Source organism: Pelobates fuscus, chromosome 1 (genome assembly GCF_036172605.1).
Source record: "Pelobates fuscus isolate aPelFus1 chromosome 1, aPelFus1.pri, whole genome shotgun sequence".
Classification (NCBI taxonomy): Eukaryota; Metazoa; Chordata; class Amphibia; order Anura; family Pelobatidae; genus Pelobates; species Pelobates fuscus.
The window spans coordinates 53,335,624-53,357,496 of record NC_086317.1 but is presented as its reverse complement, the minus strand read 5'-3'; the positions used below and the strand labels follow the sequence as shown (position 1 = coordinate 53,357,496).

General features: G+C 40.0%; 1 protein-coding gene across 1 annotated transcript in view; it reads left to right on the top strand.

Annotated features, from left to right (window-relative positions):
• Nucleotides 1–1,150: 1,150 nt before the first annotated feature.
• The window catches only part of ROBO1 (roundabout guidance receptor 1), a 903,637-nt gene continuing 882,914 nt past the window's right edge, over nucleotides 1,151–21,873 (top strand). The window contains exon 1 of the mRNA XM_063448635.1: nucleotides 1,151–1,391. The gene's annotated coding sequence lies outside the window, so the exon portion shown is untranslated. The remainder of the gene's footprint in view (nucleotides 1,392–21,873) is intronic.

Below are 21,873 nucleotides of genomic sequence, written 5' to 3'. Positions count from 1 at the left end.
GGAGGTAAGTTTTTAATATAAAAACACCGATTTTTTTTTAATGAATGAAAGTTCATATAAAAGCAAGAAGGAAGGCTGGGGGACCTGTCTTTCTTGCTTTTATATGGTGACTATAGAGTCCCTTTAATTCACTAAGGGCAATACCAAGGGTAGACAACCTTCAGCACACCAGATGTTATGGACTACATCTCCCCTGATGCTTTGCCAGCATTATAAATGTAAGTGCATTACAGGAGATGTAGTCCACTACATCTGGAGTGACAAAGGATGCCTATATTCTGCAATATACTAATATAACTGTATTTAGAAAAAATAGATAAATTAGTTATATATAATACAATTCATAAATTAAATATAATAAATGTTATATATAACTATACATATTTAGCTTTGCTCCACAAATCAACCTTTCTGTCTTTCTCTCCCAAACTGCTTTTTTTTCCCTTTTGGTCCAAAAATCCTGCTTGATGTTTTGACTTTTCTAGGGATTGCAATTAAATAATTACAGATGAAAGTTGATAATGTAACTACCACTCCCAGAAACCGTGTCCACAAAGGGCTACTCACAGTATATGCACAGCAGCATTATAGAAAATAAAGTGAGCTTCATTTTTGGCTGGGTCATTTTTGGGTTTTGTACAAGTTCACTAAATAAGCTGCCTGGAGAATATTGCAAATGCAATAACTTCTAAAATAAGTCTTTTATTGTTTGTCATTTATATTTGTATAAATAGGGATGTCTTATCTGTGTAAAATATTGATAAGCAGTATAGATCAGTTCCAGTGTTTATAATCTATATCCAGTTCAGATTGTACATTTATATGGATTTCTTACAAATTAAAATAACAAAAATCCCCTTTGTCTTTTTTCCTCACTATATCATGGACTGCCCTGTAACCAGTGTCCAAATATAACAGCAAATGTTTGTCTATAATTTGAGAAATGTAGAGTTACACTGTATTGTCACATTGTATTCCATCCTCTGATCTCCCTATTTCAAACGATCCCCTGCCCCCTTCAGAATAGAGGAGATGCTGCTTGCTTTGTACTGCTTTGCAATTCTATGAGAGCCAGGAGGCAGTAGGACCCTGCATCCTAACAGAGGCTTAGACAAGAGCTGCTGCATGCAACCATTTGTATGCAATGCCTTGTGCTGTCTGCATTAATAGTGATACAGATAACGGGTCACAATTCTCCACTGAAGAAAGGATTTGGATAGAGGTGGACAGCTACAGGGAAGCAACCCCTGGTTGATCTCTTGTTCTTGTAAAGTATTGAACACCTGGTGTCATTTTGTCCCCTATGCCTAAAGGTCTTCTGTGAAAGTTGCATGAATATCTATGTCAATAATGGAAGTGACTGACTTGTGAATGCAATCTCATCTCAGAAGGTAAGTCCCACAGTGGATAACAGTCTGTTTAACATGATCACTTACATATTTGTAAACATTTCATATTTGTAAATTCTACTACTTCCAGAGCAGAGGAGTAACACAAACAAACAAACAAAACAAAACAAACAAAAAACACACATCATAACATTTCACTTACCTTACATACTAAGTCATTTATGAAAGCTGGCTAAATTATTGTATGGTGTTGTTTTTGCTTGTCATGTGAACTCTCTTTCTAGGTCAATAAGTGAATAATCATGTGCTTGTTTGTATCTTACAAAAGGAAATATATCATGAATATACATTGGATAACATGGTGTAACTTTTATATGGGGAGAAGGCTTTTTTAACCCATTGAGTGCAATTTACAAGAAGAGAATAAGAAATAATCTCTGCCAATTAAAAGGCTGGATGCCCCAGCAAGCTTAAATTGATTCTAGATCCATTATTGATCTATTGTAAGCAGGGTTCTTGATGGAATTTGAATTATGATACATTGCATTTATTCGCATCACTCCAGAACTGCATACATTACAGGATTTGGTATCTCAGAACAAGTTGGCAAGAGTATTATGAACCCTATGTAACCCTCTCTCGTATCAGCACTGAAAACAAAAATATAGGAATGTTATATTTTCTGCTTGATAGAAAGAATTACATTTACATTACATTTTACATTTCTAGGATCATTTGATATATATATATATATATATATATATATATAAAACCACAAACACATAGCATACACACACCCTCTCACACACACACACACGCAATAATAATGCAAATATGTTCATATTTGACCAGACATTACTCTTCAATGTAATGGGTATGAAGTGCTGTTGATTGAAGAGGGTGTGCCTACTATTAACCCTAGGAATGCCAGATAGTTTAGTAGCACATGCTGGTGCCTACATAGTTAATTCTTCAAGTTACAGACATCCATGTGAAATAGTGCATAATTCGTCGCATTTTAAGGGTTAAAGGGACCTCATCTGGTCCCTAGAGAGCCAGTTCTTTCATGTAGAGAAAAAGGGGAAGTGTTGCTTTGCATCTGAGTTGTGAGTCTGCATCCATTGTTAGAGTGATTTTTAAGATTTACTGAAAAGGTAAGACTGGAGCTGAGCATGTATCTGTGTGCAGTGCTCAGAATACCAACCTTGCAATTATCTGCAGTGTTACTGCTAACAGAAGTCACTCTGCACCTCCCAATTGCTTCTCATGTGCAGAGAGGGGAGTCAGCAGGAACTCTTTAAGACTTTCATAGTCAAAGGTTGAATGAAACCTTAGGGTTTCTCTGTGGGAATCAGTAAATGTAAAACAGAGTAAGAGGGTCTCTCGGGATCAATACTACCTTTAGCAAAAAAGATTTTAAAATAATCTGTAAAGGCAGTAGCCAAGGGGTTGTCATAGATTTTGCAGTAAATCTCCTTGCAGTACAATGTGGTCAGCTTTACAATACAGAATTAGCAGTGGGATCCTAATGTTCTATTAACAATGGAAAGCAGTGAATGCAAGAATATATTGTTACCATCACAGAGATATCAACTATTAATGTGTGTGTGTGTGTTTGTGTGTGTGTGTGTGTGTGTGTCAATTATTAGTATGTTTGTGTGTATCAACTGTGTGTGTTTGTGTGTGTGTGTGTGTGTGTATCAACTGTGTGTGTGTATCACCTATTAGTGTGTGTTTGTGTGTGTGTGTCACCTATTAGTGTGTGTGTGTGTGTGTGTGTGTGTGTGTGTGTGTTTGTGTGTATTCTTTATTTCCATTCACATACTGTATGCAGTTCAGAAATAAATACTATATTTCATTGTGAATTATTTCTGACATGTCACAGCACATGAAATAAATATACTTAATTAATTTATTGCCATGTGGTTTGCTGTTTTATTAAGTGAGAAAAAAAAAATACAACTTTTGCCATACGCTTAAAGTGAAATAATTTGAGAATTGATTATAGTGGTAAATAGACTGCAGAAAAATAGCTCCCTCTGTTAACCCCACATGTATCAGGAGGTTATTCTAGCATTTCACTGGCAGCTCCACTTTCACTAGAACGATTCATTTAAGGGCTGCACATTTCCCACATGATTTCAGTTGGGTAAACAGAGGTGCAATGCAGCAAATGAAAGTGAAGCTGGGCAATGCAGAGCACAGAGCACCCAGCTAGATGGAAACTTGACAGCATGCTTGCACTGCACGCTTGTTTCACCCAGTGCCTGCTGCAAGGATCTCCAATGTCTTTTGTTTCTCAATCTGATGAAGTAATACAGAATAAGCTAAATGTGACTAAGTAGTCCGATTCTATATTTCAGTATTAACTGCCTTCCAGCTGTTGTGGGACTGGATCTATTTCATTTGACAGAATCAGTAACTGAATGACAGAAACCAGCCATCCAACTATTGTTGTAGTAAAAGTCCCATAATCGTCTGAGAACCTTAGCAATTCCCATGAGGTCACCGCTGAATGTCCAACTCCAACCTTCCAGTTGTTGGATTAAAACCCCCATCATTCTCTAACAGCTACATGAATTCCAGTTAGTTAACTCCTAGGAGTCCGTATGGAGCCCCTCAAGTGGATCAAGGCTCAAACTCTCACAATTCTTTGTCTTTCAGCCAGATATTTCTTATTTCTTGGCACTCAAGAGAGGCTTTTAATTTTTTTTATCAAAAATAATATAACATGTCTGTCTATAAAAATACAAAAAATACATTTAAAAGAATGAGCTAATATTTTTTCCTTGTATATTACATGGTGGCACATACATTCAAAACTGCTAACAAAGAGGTTCTACTGATTCTTAATTCATTTAATTCCACTCACACCCCTCCACTGCTCACCTTTGGCATGGGGTGTGGGGGAGTTTAACAAAAGAAGTCATCCATAGATTGCAGTCCTTACTTGTCAATCACTGTGTGTGAGATCTGTGTGTGGCAGCACAGACCTATTCTCTGCAGCATGTTTCTTTAGATAAAGAAGGAAAGGACTTATTGAGAAAACCGTGGAGAGTGTGGATAGACAATGCTAGACAATGCTCACAGTGCAGGCTCTGGATAGGGCTTATATAGAAACATGAAAACGGTTCTTGTTAGGCAGAATGACAATGGGGTTCATGGAGAAGTTTGTAATAGAGAAGGGTTCTTGTTGTGCTTCTTGAAATGTATGGAATGGGTGCTGATAGTTTGAGGGACCAATTAGTTTCAAAAGATGAGTATAGAACTAGTTGAGACAGATGTAGCATGCTAATGATGGGGATTGTGCATATGGAGTCAGGGCAAGGTGCTGAAAGGTTATGTTTGAGATGCAGCAGTTTTATAAGGATGAGCATTATATTGATAGAGAAGAATGGGCAGCAAGCCAATAGAGAAAGGTAGGGAGTGTTCATAGAAACGGTGATCTCGTAAAGATACACTGTCACCTGACAGATCTAATTTTGCTCACCCCGGTGAATGGTGTGGTAGAGTTATAAGAGTAAATTACTTTACCTTCTTTTCTGGGTGCTGCTGTCTTCAACTACCATGGTGATCTGATTGCTCTAGGCTAACACTCACTTTTAGTCTAAATCATAATTAAAAAGAACAATGTAAAAAAAAAATTACAACTCATACCCAACTTTTCTTATCTATTGAGTTGCAATGTTTTCTCTTTAGGGAATCTTCTTAAGATGCTAACATATAAAGAATCACAAGAATGTGCTGAGATAGAAGTGTAGGAAGAGTCCTTAATACTTGGTTGGGCACTGTGAAATCAATGTGAAATCAGAGAGAAAAATCATGTTGCCTTACTTTATGGTTTACCAATTGTATTCTCTTTAACCCCTTAAGGACCAAACTTCTGGAATAAAAGGGAATCATGACATGTCACACATGTCATGTGTCCTTAAGGGGTTAAACCACATACATTTTATAAAATATTCCTTCTTTTCTTCCTACCTTTACCAGTAGGTTGGGAACTGTGCATAGATTACCATAGATTTGGTGGCACAAGAAGATATAGATATGTTCCTTGATTTAAACTAATGACTTGCCAGCGTGGTGTAATAATGTAAGCCAGATTGGTGTGTTTTTATGATGCAGTACATCATTATGAAGTGTATAAAACTATAAAGGATGTGCTACAAGAAGCATAGGTCCAAACTTTCTCAAATATACTGCTTTAGGATACCCTTTGATATGCATTATGCCACTATTCTGTCTATTCTCAGCCAACCTGCACCTTTCACTTTCAGGCACATCTTCTGCTATTTATGACACCCCACCCCCCTCTCTCGCCCTCTCTATCATCAGTTGTTTTAAGTGTTAAACTCTATCAGATTGATCAGTATAGCTTCAGACCTGAGGAAGAGAGGAAAACTCTCGAAAGCTTGTCTGTGAAAAATTATGTTAGTCCAAAAAAAAAGGTATCATTGCATACTGCAATACTCTGCTATTTTGGCATTTTATATGGTATACACATAATGTGGTTGGAGGATCACCGTATGAGTTGTAATTTAACAACAGTTGGAAAACTACCTGTTGGCTATCCCTAACCTTGGCTTCTTTCTTTCTCTCTCTTTCTCTCTCTCTTTCTCTTTTTCTCTCTTTCTCTCTTTCTCTCTTTCTCTCTTTCTCTCTTTCTCTCTTTCTCTTTCTCTTTCTCTCTCTCTCTCTCTCTCTCTCTCTCTCATTCTTTATGTGTACTATGTAACTGATTACTTGGATTAATGAGAATTATAATGCGACAGGTGATGGGCCTCAACTGTGACTCTTACTTGAAATACTAACATTGCTTAAGCATCATAAGCAATGATATCCACAAGTTTACTTAAAACATAAGGTGTTTAGACATGTTGTGAAAATGCATGGCTTAGCAGCAGCGCAGGTGTTTAAAACACAGGTGGATCTGTCAGTGCATAACTCTCTAACTCATTCAGACAAATCCAACTGGACTAATAAAAGTACCACCTGTGCTCATATATGGATAAAAACCAGACAGGATGAATGACCTTCAAGATTATAACTAAATGTTGTATCTGTGATGCCTCTTGTTGCAACTATGACCGCTATGGAAACCATGATGCACACTTTCAATAGAAGCCATGGTACTTTTATGCCACCATACAAAACATATTTGGGATTCTGAGTACATTCGTGTCGTAATTGGTTGCTAGAATCCTTGCTTAGATTGTTGTAAGGGACAAATGTCTGGAATGGGATGTATCTAAACTGCCCAAGGTCCATAATGACTGTTACAACAAGACTCAAATGAAATACTTTGGTTAGACATTGATACCTTTCTGAATCACTAAACATACACATATTTATTGTATTCTTAAATTAACAAAATATGATTTTATTTTATTAACCTACAGTCATAGGGATAAAAAAACATCTTGACTTGATTTGATTGATGGATGAGTACTAAAACATTTCCTTTTACGGCTTATTATACATTATGGCTGTAGGATATCATTGCATATGCTATTGGCACTGAACAATGAGTTAACCCTTTAATTGTTAATAGCTTTTATTTACCGGTATGGCAATGCAATGGTTAAAACCCAAAATAGCAATTTCAGAAAAAAGCTTTTGTCTATAGTGTGAGTACCGTGTGCTACACACAGTTAAGGATTATTTGAATCTATATACATATATCTATATACCCTATATATACTATGATTTAAAGAGATTTTATCAAGCAGTAAGAAGTGTGTAAAGTCTTTTCAATCTAAACTGGTTATGTGTTCTGCAATTTTCAAATATAAATATTCAGTTTTTTTCAAATACTTTACTCTTTTCTCAAAATTCTTTCACAATTCCCTTGTTCCGCCAAGTTCAGCTAAGTGAGAATGGGCTGGGTAAAAAAGTTTGTTTAAGAGTTTGTATTCATCCCTAAAGTAACTAATGTTGTTGTGAGTTTCCTTCGAGCTCTTCTTATTAATAAGTCCACACTGACTTCTATAAAGGATAACTATGGGAGTTATGAATCACTGAAATAGGAGTTACTTTGCATTTAAAATGATGTGAATTTTGTAAATTTAAATACTTACAAAAAAAATATGTAACATATAAATTTAAAAAAAATAAAAAAAAACATTAACAATGAATGTCTTTGTACAGTTGTTTTCATTTTCTGATACATTTGGCCCCTTCCCTTATTCATAACAAGTTATGTTTGTGAGCAAACTGTGAGCAAGCTGTGATGATTGGACATATGTATTTAGTTCTATTTAAGCACAGAAAAAAAGAAAATTGCACATTTTCCAAATGTTGAACCCACACATCCTTCTATACAGGTAGCTGAAAGAAAAAAAATATTAAAGGCTTTTGCTAGATATATTTAAATCATAACAAGTTTCCTATGTATTTGGTCTTTTATTTAATTCAAAGTTTATTCCTACATGGAGATTCTGCCCAGTAAAGTTTGATACACATTCTATGGATACAGGGTGAAATAATAGTCAAATAAAATAAACTCTTCACTGAAGACAAAGTGGTGACAAATCGATTCACAGAGCTTACTAGTCTTTGGTTACATGTGAGAAATAATTGCAGTTATTAAGTAATAAGCACCAGTTTGTGCACATTCTCCAACTGAGACAGATAGACATTTAATATCAAACTGCCTTTTTCTGATCTGATTTACCCTGATCTGTATCACTGAATAAAATAACTGTATGTAAGTTACCAACTAGACTAACAATAACATGTGTGAATGCAAATACTTTTAAAAACGCAGGGATCCCTGTAGCTGCCTCAAAACAAGTAGACAAGTCCACCCCCATTCTCTAAGCTATGCGTAGCGGTAGTTGAACTTCCTTTTATCAATCCTAATGTTCATCAGTTGAATAACAAGCAGCACGTGGCTTGTCTCGCACCTTCCTGCCCACTAACCAAGAATAGGGTATGACGTTCTTGCAACAGAAAGGCTTTGATGCTGATCTTCTGTTCATTCTCTATCAAGAAAAGACAATGGGGTCCTTAACCCTTCATTGCTAAGGGACTGCATGACAAACATTCACTTTTCCGCAATATGTTAAGGAGGGTTATCTGGCCTGCCCTCATGAAGTGTCCTCTTTCAAATAAGAACTCTTATCTAGGGTATCTAGGCTTAACTGTGACAACATCTAGCGATCCTTTTACAACTCTAAAAACTCTCTTCATATCATGAAGAACACCTGACTACAGTACCCCCAACAAAACCTTTATTTAAACTATAAATGGCTCTGAGGGATCTTTATCTTAGTATTCGATTTTATTGTAATAGGTAAAGATAACTTTGGTAATGGCAATTTCTACATCAATGAGCTTGAATCTATTATACCATAGTCAAAATATCTCTGAAAATTGGACAGCACTTTTTCTTGTGGGGTCATGTAATATGTAATGTATTGTAATATTTTGCTATAACTACACAGTTGAGGTATTTTATATTAATGGGAAAATATAGAGCCAGAGATGTGGCCCCATTTAGTCCCAGAACTCTTACAGTACAATGTTTGTGCCCCCTTTCAATCATCCATATATCCTCCTGTGCAATGTAGCCTCTAAGGGGACACTATGGAGGACACTAAAGTAAATTTCAGGCACATTTATCAAAAATCTTAACCCTGGCAGTGGACCATCTGAAAGATGAAGGGGCCTTGCCAGTACCAGGATTCCATCAGGATGGACAGGTTGGTGCATGCTATGGTTAGCCAGACTGAATCAGAGACAGATCAATGACTGTCCAGTGATCATGTGGAATGTTGATGCTGAGCATGAAGATGCAAAACGTACAATGTGTTTTTTGAGAGAAATGTAAACACTGACTTTTTACAGAAAACTTATTGTAATTTAGTAATTGTAACTTAGTTTATTTAGAATTTGTCCCTGCGATGTTTCAGTTAGTATACATATTGTCCATGCAATCATTTCATAATAACTATTGAAACAAAAAAAAAACATGAAAATCAGTGTTCTACAAAATATAAATATTATGCAGGCACATTTTCCTGCCCTTTAGTTTACCTTTCATGTTTATAGCTGTAAGAAGAAGTAACCGAGAGAGAGAAGAAGATGAGGAGCAGTACCACGATTTCCCTCTCTATTGGTCACTTCTCACTTGTTCTGTGAATTAAATCAAAATTTTGTGACAGTGCCTAGGCATCAATCTTCTTTTACCATAAGTCATCTTTATGTTTTGTGCCATGGATGGAACTCTGAATCCATTGACCATTTTCTTTGTTTTGAGATTTGGAGTTACAGAATTAACCAAATATCCAAAATTAAGACAAAACACAATTAGTTGGAAATCGATTACAAACGGATGCAGGGTCAGTCTTTTTGAGCCAAAACCACTATATTAAGATGTAATGACTCTACTGCATACTGTGTTCTTTCAATCCCTTAAAGGGACTCTATAGTCAACATATAAAAGCAAGAAAGACAGGTCCCCCAGCCTTCCTCCTTGCTTTTATATGAACTTTCATTTATTTAAAATAATTTTCGGCGCGTTTTTATATTAAAAACTTACCTCCGTTCCAGCGCCGAGCTCCCAGCCATGCCGCCCAATAGGTGTGCAATCGCGATGTGGTGTGCATGCGCGGCTTCGCCCTGCACCAATCGCGTTCTTCATAGAGCAGCATTGACTGCCGCCCTATGAAGACACTCAGCGCTTTACCGCGCATGTGTGCGGAATGCGCGTTCGCGAGCTTAGCTGTCTGACTGACAGCTCAGCTCGCTTTCTATACCCGCCCCCCTCCTACTCCAAACTCTGCATGCAAACACTATATATAGAGACAGTGCTTACAAGAAAAAGGCTGCAGGGAGCTGTAGCACTCACCTGAACAACCTCATTAAGCTGAAGTTGTTCAGGTGACTATAGTGTCCCTTTAACCCCTTAAGGACCAAACTTCTGGAATAAAATGGAATCATGACGTGTCACACACGTCATGTGTCCTTAAGGGGTTAAAGAGCTATGACAGCTTAGGCTGTCATGGTTATCTGTTATTTAAAGATCTTTTTCTAAAATGTAATGAAGATCTCCAATAGTTGTCAAGGCAGGTGATGAAGAAAATGATGCAATTATTCAATAAGGTATTGTTGCTGCCAGATCGTCAGACTATGCCTTCTGTGTCCAAATCATTTTCCATTGTGAATAAATATATACCACAATTAAAATTAACCCCTTCATGCCATATCTACTGCGCTAAGTAATGAGCTACGCACAAAAACACCTTACAAATCAGGGGTCTTGCTGATTGCGAAAAGGCCTATATTGAACTCCTCGTGAGAAGGCAGTCTGACAATGGCATCCTATGCCACTATGATTGGATGCCAGGTGCTTTCAAAAATTATTGGTGGTAGTGAGAGCTCCTGGTACATGCCAATTGTGGCATATATTGGGCTATTGCTAAGCATTTCAAACATGAGACCTCTTGCTACCGTGTTACAGAGCCAGCCTGAAAATTGGATCACTGTGACTTAGACAGAGCTAGAAAGGGTAAGTTAAGTGTAGGGTTAGATCAGGTTAGAAATAGTATTAAAGTATGATGGACTTCAGTAATGTGACAGATATAAATACAGACACTGACAATTACAATAAAAAGTATAGTTATACACTGGGCATAATATTCTGTAAACGTGAAAAATAACAAGATATAGATTATTAGCATACACATACATACAAAAACATTTCTTCAAACAATAACCCTTAATGGATAAACTCACAAGGCAGGACCGACTTTGTGTCAATCAAACAGCTAAGCACCTTGGGAATCAAGCTCTTGACACCATTTGATCCAGGCAAATACAAAATTAGATCTTTCCCAAGGATGGCAGGATCACCAGCAATCCAGATTCAAATGCTTTACTTCATATTAAATACCATTAAAATCAAGTCACAGGGATAATTGTCTTTCAATGTCCGAGATTACAGCTTGTATTATAACCACTACATAGCACAAATGTAACTATATAAGGCAACGTGCCCGTAACAAAAGCATCAGGTTAAGACTTCAATCTTGATATATAATGGATTTTTCCCCATCTTTCAGGCTGTCGGACACTGGTGTCAACATGACTAGTTTTGCCACTTGAAATGGGGCTTTTTCAAGTGTAACTATATATGTATAACATGCAGTGAAATGTGACACTTAACAAACTCCTAGGTAGTTCAGGTATTTCAAGTGTTCTAGCTCAGGCACATCTGGTGCAACTAATAAAGCCCTTGATTAGTTGCATCAGGCGTGCTTGAGACAACACTTGTGTTGCATATTTGTGCTGTTGTGAGAGATTCTATTCAGGGGGTTGAATCATTTTGAGACTGGAGAAGTCATTATAAGTTGCATTTTCAATTGAATATGAGGAAACCACTTGAAGCATTCGTGATGTTGAGCTATTACAGTTGCTTTTGTTTGATGTGTTCATTGCAAACAGCTGAAAGTCTGAAAGTTTTGAAATCAAACTTGATTTGCAACTGTACAAATACAGTATATATATATATATATATATATATATATATATATATATATATATAAAATATAAAATAGGAGCACTTTCAGAACTTCCTATGCAAACGTTTCAGGTGAAACAAACAAGGCTATGTCGTGGCCCCACCTGGACAATTTTCATCTTGAAAAAGGTCCAGGTAGGGTTGAAACGTAGATGATCTGCTAATTTATTTATTTTTTAAACTCTGCAGGTCATCTGTACTACCATTCACTGTAATGAATGCGTAAAAATAATGGATTACCTCTGTGTAGTCTATGGACCCTAATCTCAGACCAAATCTCAGACCAAATAGGACATATATAATCCAAACATCATAAACACTACAGCAGTTATGATGCCACTAGTAGCTTGGCTCTTTTTTTCAGGCAATGGTTTGCCCTCTTACCTGAATCCTTTCCAAGCTCCAAGTGACCTGTTGGCCAGTGACAATATCAATCGATCCTGCCAGCATTCTTTGGATGAGAGTATCAGCTGACAACTCTCATCCAATTAATGCAATTCTAGACATAGGAGTATGTACAGAATTGACATTAGCTAGCCCATAACTCTTGTTTGGAACCAACCTAATGGCACCCAACTGATTAAATGTTAAAATCTGTATGTGCAGTGTCTCAAGGTGCACATACAAGCTTCAAACAAGGTGCTTGGCATATCTCACACACCACAACTATTATTTATTGAATAAATCCCTTGTTAGTGCAAGTGATTGATCAATGCACCTACATCATAATTCACATTATTTGAAAATGGACAATTTCAGTATATAAATGAAACTTCAAAGTATGTCAGGTATGAAAGATAAACATACCTTTTAAAAACATTATTTATAGCACTGCAGAATATCATCATAACGTCAAGTAAACTTAAATGAATGTTTGTTTCTAGAACTTGAAACATGTACCCAGTTAATCATGCAATAATATGGCACAATGCTTAGGATAGCGACAGGATTTTGTTTATCTTGATCAGTTAATAGGCTTCATGTTCGAACAATAACGTGAGATAAATAGGGCCGGTATTAACTCTCCTTGATAAATGCACAGTAGGGAATAAGCACATGGTAAAATATAGGACCTGCCACAGAAAGAAGAATACTTTTTAAAATGCGGGTTATGGAAAAGATATAGCAGAGAGAAGATAACCTTGAAGAAAGGACAGTAGACAAGGGGGAGCCTCATTGAAAAATAGTAATATCAGAAAAAGCACTGTAGTCAATAGGGAAATGACTGGAAATTAGCAATGTGATTGCATGAGTCACTTAGCTGATGGCATGAAATCCTGTTAAGTAGAGATGCCAAGCTATGATATATGTCTTCCACCGGCACAACTGTATAAACTTGCAGATTGAACAGTTACTCAAAACGGAACTTTAAATAGCTATGGATGTAGGGCAGTGTGGTTGGAGCACATTGCATACTTTCATTCTAGTAATGTTTGGTATTATGTGATATCATCTTGATACAGCTGATTAATATTTTATTGCTAAAGACAGGATTTTTTTTTAGTTACGTTTATTACTGTATTATCAATTTTATTATATTTCCTTTACACTAGATCATTTATTCTTCAGTCACAAAGCAGATTTGTTTTTTCAGAAAAATGAAAAACATGAACATTACTAATTCCAGGTTTTCATTCTGAATGCATTTTGCAGGCACATGTTTTGCTGTCCTTAATGAGCACAATTACAATTATTATAACAGCATTTTGAGAGAATAGACTGATAAAACAATTGCAGGGCAATCAGTCCGAAATTGGAGCTTCTTTTCCAACACCCCAAATGTGTTTCCTTGTGTCCCACATCTGTGGATCCAAAGAAATGCCACCCAGCAATCAATGCATGAGCCTATTTGACACTCTCATAATTTGTAAACGGTATTCAGAAGATTGAGTCCATGCCAGTGTCATCAGAACACTGTGCATGGGTTATCCTGAGTGGGAACAACCCTAAATCAGCTTCACAGCTTTCTTGGCCCATCTGACTCATGTTGGGAGGAATTTAAAAGGAAAAAAAAAAAAAAGGATTTAGAGTTCCTCGGACCAGTACAGGTGGTGGTAAGTAAATACAGAATATAAGCAATTCAAACAGCCACTACCCAGATGCCCAGGTGTATGTTGGCCAACAGGTTAATCAGAGGTACCCCTAGTAGAACTTTTGTCCTACACCCTCTCTCCACCCTGTGTGCATTGAAGTGGAAAAGAGTGGTCTATATGTCTGTCTAATAAAGTTTAATAATCCTGGGGATGCACTATCTCTTGATACCTCTTGGTGACTGGGGTCTTCATTTCACAAAATACACCTACTCCTAACATGCAATATACCCTAACATCCCCCTCTCACTAATAAGTAGTGTTGTCGCGAACCCGAAATTTTCGGTTCGCGAACAGCGAACGCGAACTTCTGCAAATGTTCGCGAACCGGCGAACCGCGCGAACCGCCATTGACTTCAATGGGCAGGCGAATTTTAAAACCAACAGGGACTCTTTCTGGCCACAATAGTGATGGAAAAGTTGTTTCAAGGGGACGAACACCTGGACTGTGGCATGCCAGAGGGGGATCCATGGCAAAACTCCCATGGGAAATTGCACAGTTGATGCAGAGTCTGCTTTTAATCCATAAAGGGCAGAAATCACCTAACATTGACACCTGTCCTCAAAGCCCAGCCCTGATACACACTGACACAGAGCAGAATAGAGACTGTTCCCCCTACATAGGGTCACTTGGCAGATATGGATTGACACCTGTCCTCAAAACCCCTGATACACACTGACACAGAGCAGAATAGGGACTGTTCCTCCTACATAGGGTCACTTGGCAGATATGGATTGACACCTGTCCTCAAAACCCCTGATACACACTGACACAGAGCAGAATAGGGACTGTTCCCCCTACATAGGGTCACTTGGCAGATATGGATTGACACCTGTCCTCAAAACCCCTGATACACACTGACACAGAGCAAAATAGGGACTGTTCCCCCTACATAGGGTCACTTGGCAGATATGGATTGACACCTATCCTAATGATCCCTGATACACACTGACACAGAGCAGAATAGAGACTGTTCCCTGTCCACAGAGACCATGATACACACTGACACAGAGCAGAATAGAGACTGTTCACCGTCCACAGAGACCATGATACACACTGACACAGAGCAGAATAGAGACTGTTCCCTGTCCACAGACACCAGGATACACACTGACACAGAGTGTCCGCGTGAAATAGGGCCGTGAGTAATGACGTCACGGGTAGCCTGCCCATAGGGTGGAAGAGCTGATAGGACATCTGAAACGTATTGGGATGGAGATGCTTAATTGTTCTCCAAAATGCTTGACACCACCCCATAGTGAATCTCTGCAAACTTTAATACCACCAGAGGAGGAAGAATGTGGCAGCCCACTGGGATTATTCGAAAAATTTCAAATTGATGATTTTCCAGACCCTGGGGTTGACATTAGTCCAGATTTACATCTTGTGACCCATGAGGATGTTCCAGGCACTACTTGTGAAATAAAGACAGATAATAAAGTGAATGATCCTTCTCCTTGGGACTTGCACCCTGTCGTTGAAGGTGGAGTAGGCAATGGCAAGAGCATGCTGTGGGTAGTCAGTGCAAACACTCTCTTCCCGGTGAATAATGAGGAGACTAACTATGATGACGTTATTTGCGTTGAAAGTAATGATGCCAGAGATCTTTTGAAACCATATGGAAGGAACGAATTGGGTAAAAGAAAGGCAAGAGACCACCTGCATATAGACAAGAATACGCATAAGAGAAAGAAGAGAACAGGTGAAAAAGAGAAGCTGCAGACTGCCTATCTGCAAATAGTTGAGTTATGTCCTGAAGATGTCCGTGTTACCACAGTGCAGACTCTGTTTGATACACTACTGAGGAGAGTCAGAGAAACCCCAGATCTTCACGTATTGGATGAGTCGGTGCGTGGAGTTGCAGAGAACGTAGAACAGGAAATATTTAAACTTTTCCTGTGTACTGACAGCAGATATACATAGGATCACTTGGCAGATATGGATTGACACCTGTCCTCAAAACCCCTGATACACACTGACACAGAGCAGAATAGAGACTGTTCCCTGTCCACAGAGACCATGATACACACTGACACAGAGCAGAATAGGGACTGTTACCCCTACATAGGGTCACTTGGCAGATATGGATTGACAAATCCCTGACAAACAGTTACCACATGCAAGGAAGGCAGCAGGGGCGCAAATGACCCACTCCCGACGCGGGAAGGAAGTGACGACAAATAACAATACAGGACTCTTAAGAGGCCCTGTAATTGTAATCAGTCCACTTGAAATCCTTTAACTTTGATCAATTGGAGGGAAGTCTGGTGCAGAGCCACTGACCCATGCGCAGGGCCAGCCTTAGGCCTTTGGGCGCCCTGTGCAAGAAATCTTCACCCTGTCACACCCATGTGCAAGAAATCTTCACCCTGTCATAGGGTCACTTGGCAGATATGGATTGACAAATCCCTGACAAACAGCTACCACATGCAAGGAAGGCAGCAGGGGCGCAAATGACCCACTCCCGACGCGGGAAGGTAGTGACGACAAATAACAATACAGGACTCTTTAGAGGCCCTGTAATTGTAATCAGTCCACTTGAAATCCTTTAACTTTGATCAATTGGAGGGAAGTCTGGTGCAGAGCCACTGACCCATGCGCAGGGCCAGCCTTAGGCCTTTGGGCGCCCTGTGCAAGAAATCTTCACCCTGTCACACCCATGTGCAAGAAATCTTCACCCTGTCACACACACACACACACACAGGCAGACAGCTATACACACGCACACACACAACTGCGACTGACTAGGTTTGTCACCTCCTCAAAAGGACACATGAGCCTACAGGCATTGCGCATGAGCGTCCAGTAACGTGGCAAAAAAATTCCCAGCTCCCCAGAGGCTGTCCTAGCACCCCGGTCATACAAATATTCATTAACAGCTTTTTCTTGTTGGAGCAGGCGGTCGAACATTAGGAGTGTTGAATTCCAACGTGTAGGGCTGTCGCAAATCAAGCGCCTCACTGGCATGTTGTTTCGCCGCTGGATATCGGCAAAGTGAGCCATGGCCGTGTAGGAACGCCTGAAATGGCCACACACCTTCCTGGCCTGCTTCAGGACGTCCTGTAAGCCTGTGTACTTATGCACAAAGCGTTGTACGATCAGATTACACACATGTGCCATGCACGGCACATGTGTCAACTTACCCAACTTCAATGCCGCTATCAAATTTTTTCCGTTGTCACACACCACTTTGCTGATATCCAGTTGCTGCGGAGTCAGCCACTTTTCCACCTGTGCGTTCAGGGCGGACAGGAGTGCTTGTCCGGTGTGACTCTCTGCTTTCAAGCAAGTCAAACCCAAGACGGCGTGACACTGCCGTATCCGGGATGTGGAATAGTACCTGGGGAGCTGGGGGGGTGCCGTTTATGTGGAGCAAGAAGCAGCGGCACAAGAGGACTCAGCCGAGGAGGTTATGGAAGAGGATGGAGTAGGAGGAGTAGAGGAGGAGGCAGCAGGACTGCCTGCAATTCGTGGCGGTGTCACCAACTCCTCTGCAATGCCACGCATTCCTTGCTTGTCAGCCGTCAGCAGGTTTACCCAATGCGCAGTGTAGGTGATATACCTGCCCTGACCATGCTTTGCAGACCAGGTATCAGTGGTCAGATGGACCCTTGCCCCAACACTGTGTGCCAGACATGCCATGACTTCCTTTTGCACAATCGAGTACAAGTTGGGGATTGCCTTTTGTGAAAAGAAATTCCGGCCGGGTACCTTCCACTGCGGTGTCCCAATAGCTACAAGTTTTTTGAACGCCTCAGACTCAACCAGATTGTATGGTAAAAGCTGGCGGGCTAATAGTTCGGACAAGCCAGCTGTCAGACGCTGGGCAAGGGGGTGACTTGGTGACATTGGCTTCTTACGCTCAAACATGTCCTTGACAGAAACACATGACTGTGGGCAGATGAGCGGGAACTGCTCAAGGCGGGAGACGGAGTGGCGGATGGTTGAGAGGGGGCAAGAAGGACAGCAGTGGTTGACGTGGCTGAAGATGCTGGACCAGGAGGAGGATGGCGGCTTAGAGTAGGCGTGCTGCTTGTACTCATGTGTTGATCCCATAGGCGTTTGTGATGTGAGATCATGTGCCTACGCAAAGCAGTTGTACCTAGGTGGGTGTTGGACCTCCCACAACTCAGTTTACTTTGGCACAGGTTGCAAATGGCATCGCTGTTGTCAGAGGCAGACACACAAAAAAAATGCCACACTGCTGAGCTCTGCAATGACGGCATTCTGGTGGTGGACACAGCATGCGTTGATTGGCGTGCTGTCGGGCTGACCCCGGGTGCCGATGCATGCTGTCTGACTGTGCCACTAGCTCCTTGCGACGACCCCCCTTGCTTCCAACTCGTCTCCTCCTCCTCCTCTCTGTCTCCACATCTGAACTTTTGCCCTGTTCTTCTTCTTGCCGAGCGGGCACCCACGTGACATCCATGGACGCATCGTCATCATCAACCGCTTCGCTTGTATCTGACAACTCAGAAAAGGAAGCAGCAGCGGGTACAACATCATCATCATCACACCGTACCTCCATGTGTTTAATGCTGCCTGCCTGAGACATATCCCTGTTATCTACAGCCTCTAGCAATAATGGTTGCGCATCACTCATTTCTTCAAACGGGTGTGTGAATAACTCCTCTGACATACCAAGTAAAGCGGCTGTGGTGCTAGTTTTGGTGGTGGCGGCAGGCGGGTGAGTGCTATCTTGAGAGGTGCCTGAAGCTAAGCTGGAGGAGGATGGTGCGTCAAGGTTCCGAGCGGAGGCTGTACAAGATTGGGTGTCCTGTGTTAGCCAGTCAACTAAGTCCTCAGAACTTTTCAAGTTCAGGGTACGTGGCTTCTGAAAACTGGGCATTATTCTAGGGCAAAAGGGAATCACAGCACCACGACCACGACGGCCCCTGCGGGGTGGCCTGCCTCTGCCTGTCATTTTTTGGGGGATTAGTGGTATTATGCGTGCAAGCTACTGTGAGACCAGATATGATTGGCAATGTGCACTGGAACAGTTCTGCAGAGCACACGCTGAAGGAAGGACTGACAGAGCCGCTTGAAGACAAGTAACTGCTATTCAATCTATAACAGTGAAAAACGAATTTTGGTTTTAAAAGCACGCTATAGAGACACCAGATATGATTGGCAATGTGCACTGGAACAGTTCTGCAGAGCACACACTGTAGGCCTGAGACACCCGCTTGAAGACAAGTAACTGCTATTCAATCTATAACAGTGAAAAACAAATTTTGGTTTTAAAAGCACGCTATAGAGACACCAGATATGATTGGCAATGTGCACTGGAACAGTTCTGCAGAGCACACACTGTAGGCCTGAGACACCCGCTTGAAGACAAGTAACTGCTATTCAATCTATAACAGTGAAAAACAAATTTTGGTTTTAAAAGCACGCTATAGAGACACCAAATATGATTGGCAACTGTCAAAGCACGCTGGAACAGGTCTACAGAGCACATGCTGAAGTAGGCCTGACACCCAGACGCTTGCAGACAACTAACTGATCTTCTATTACAGTGAAAAAAAATGATTTCTTTAAAATCTAAAGCTTAAGCTATTGTTAAAACAGATATGAGTGGTGGCACTGACTGTGCAAATGGGCAAGGCATCCAACCTGACACAGAAGCTGGCAGGCAGGCAACTGCTCTTCTATTACAGTGAAAAAAAATTATTTATTTTAAATCTAAAGCTTAACCAATTGTTAAAACAGATATGAGTGGTGGCACTGGGCTAGTGGGCACAGTATCCAATGTGAACCTCACACAGAAGCTGGCAGGCAGGCAACTGCTCTTCTATTACAGTGAAAAAAATGATTTATTTAAAATCTAAAGCTTAACCAATTGTTAAAACAGATATGAGTGGTGGCACTGACTGTGCAAATGGGCAAGGCATCCAACCTGACACAGAAGCTGGCAGGCAGGCAACTGCTCTTCTATTACAGTGAAGAAAAATTATTTATTTTAAATCTAAAGCTTAACCAATTGTTAAAACAGATATGAGTGGTGGCACTGGGCTAGTGGGCACAGTATCCAATGTGAACCTCACACAGAAGCTGGCAGGCAGGCAACTGCTCTTCTATTACAGTGAAAAAAATGATTTATTTAAAATCTAAAGCTTAACCAATTGTTAAAACAGATATGAGTGGTGGCACTGACTGTGCAAATGGGCAAGGCATCCAACCTCACACAGAAGCTGGCAGGCAGGCAACTGCTCTTCTATTACAGTGAAAAAAAATATTTATTTTAAATGTAAAGCTTAACCTATTGTTAAAACAGATATGAGTGGTGGCACTGGGCAAATAGGCACAGTATCCAATGTGAACCTCACACAGAAGCTGGCAGGCAGGCAACTGCTCTTCTATTACAGTGAAAAAAATGATTTATTTAAAATCTAAAGCTTAACCAATTGTTAAAACAGATATGAGTGGTGGCACTGACTGTGCAAATGGGCAAGGCATCCAACCTCACACAGAAGCTGGCAGGCAGGCAACTGCTCTTCTATTACAGTGAAAAAAAAATATTTATTTTAAATGTAAAGCTTAACCTATTGTTAAAACAGATATGAGTGGTGGCACTGGGCAAATAGGCACAGTATCCAATGTGAACCTCACACAGAAGCTGGCAGGCAGGCACCTGCAATTACATTACACAGGAAAAAAAAAAAGCAGCCTGATGTTATAGCCCTAAAAAGGGCTTTTTGGGGTGCTGTCCTTACAGCAGAGATCAGATGAGTCCTTCAGGATTGTAGTGGACACTGAATACCCTAGCCTAGCTATCAATTTCCCTATCTAATCAGCAGCAGCTAAACTTTCCCTCCTCTCCCTAAGCATGCATCTTCCGAATGAATCGAAAATGGAGGGAGGGAGGTTGGAGGGTGTGGAAGGGAGGGAGTGCTGCTGATTGGCTGGAATGTGTCTGCTGACCGAGAGGCACAGGGTCAAAGTTTGCCCAATGATGACGAATAGGGGGCGGATCGAACTGCGCATGTGTCTGCCCGCCGCGGCGAACGCGAACACGCTAAGTTCGCCGGGAACTGTTCACCGGCGGACAGTTCGGTACATCACTACTAATAAGCATTTGGCGAGTGGTATAAAGTAGTAACACTGAAAGTGAAATAATTTAGTACTTACTAATTACAAACTAGTTACTTACTTGATATATTGATTGGAAATTTTATAAATTTCTAAAACAAACAAAACAAATAAAAACTTAACGCAGCTAGAAATAATAAAGAAAAAGAAATAACAACATACGTCTAGATCTTTGCGTGTCTGGATCAGCGGACTGGCCAGGACATACTTGTAAATGGGAAAAATCTCAATGTATCCATCCTGGTAAAATATTTTATAAATAAATAAATGGTCCTTGTCCAGTTATCATTGGGTAAGGGGCTTGGGGACACACAGTAATGCCTTTCTTTAACACGTACAGTTTTAAGCATATCTAACCGATGTGACCAAAGTAACTTGCCTAATGTCACGTTGACCCCACAAAGACATTACATGAGCTATGAACGCCTCAAACACAGTGGGAAGGAAGCTATTCTTTGTGATTGTTATTTTTACTCACAGGTAAATTCCAAGGAAAATTGAGCAAAATAAGACAATTTTCTTGACTTATCACACAATTTTCCTAAAAGTCTGTAAAAAAATATAAAGATAGATATATAGATAGATAGATAGATAGATATGCACACAATATAATATAAGGGCAAATATGCATAATGAGTGACTCATGAGAAGAAAGAGAGAGATCTTGCTACATAGCTATTCAGACACATTTTTTTTCTGGAAACAGAATCAAGCAGACTGTCGATGTGCAAAAAAAAGAGGCTTTATAGTGTGTAGATATAAGGCAAATACAAGAGTAGTTTACATCTTACAAGAGTTAGCCACTTTTCAGCACGTGTT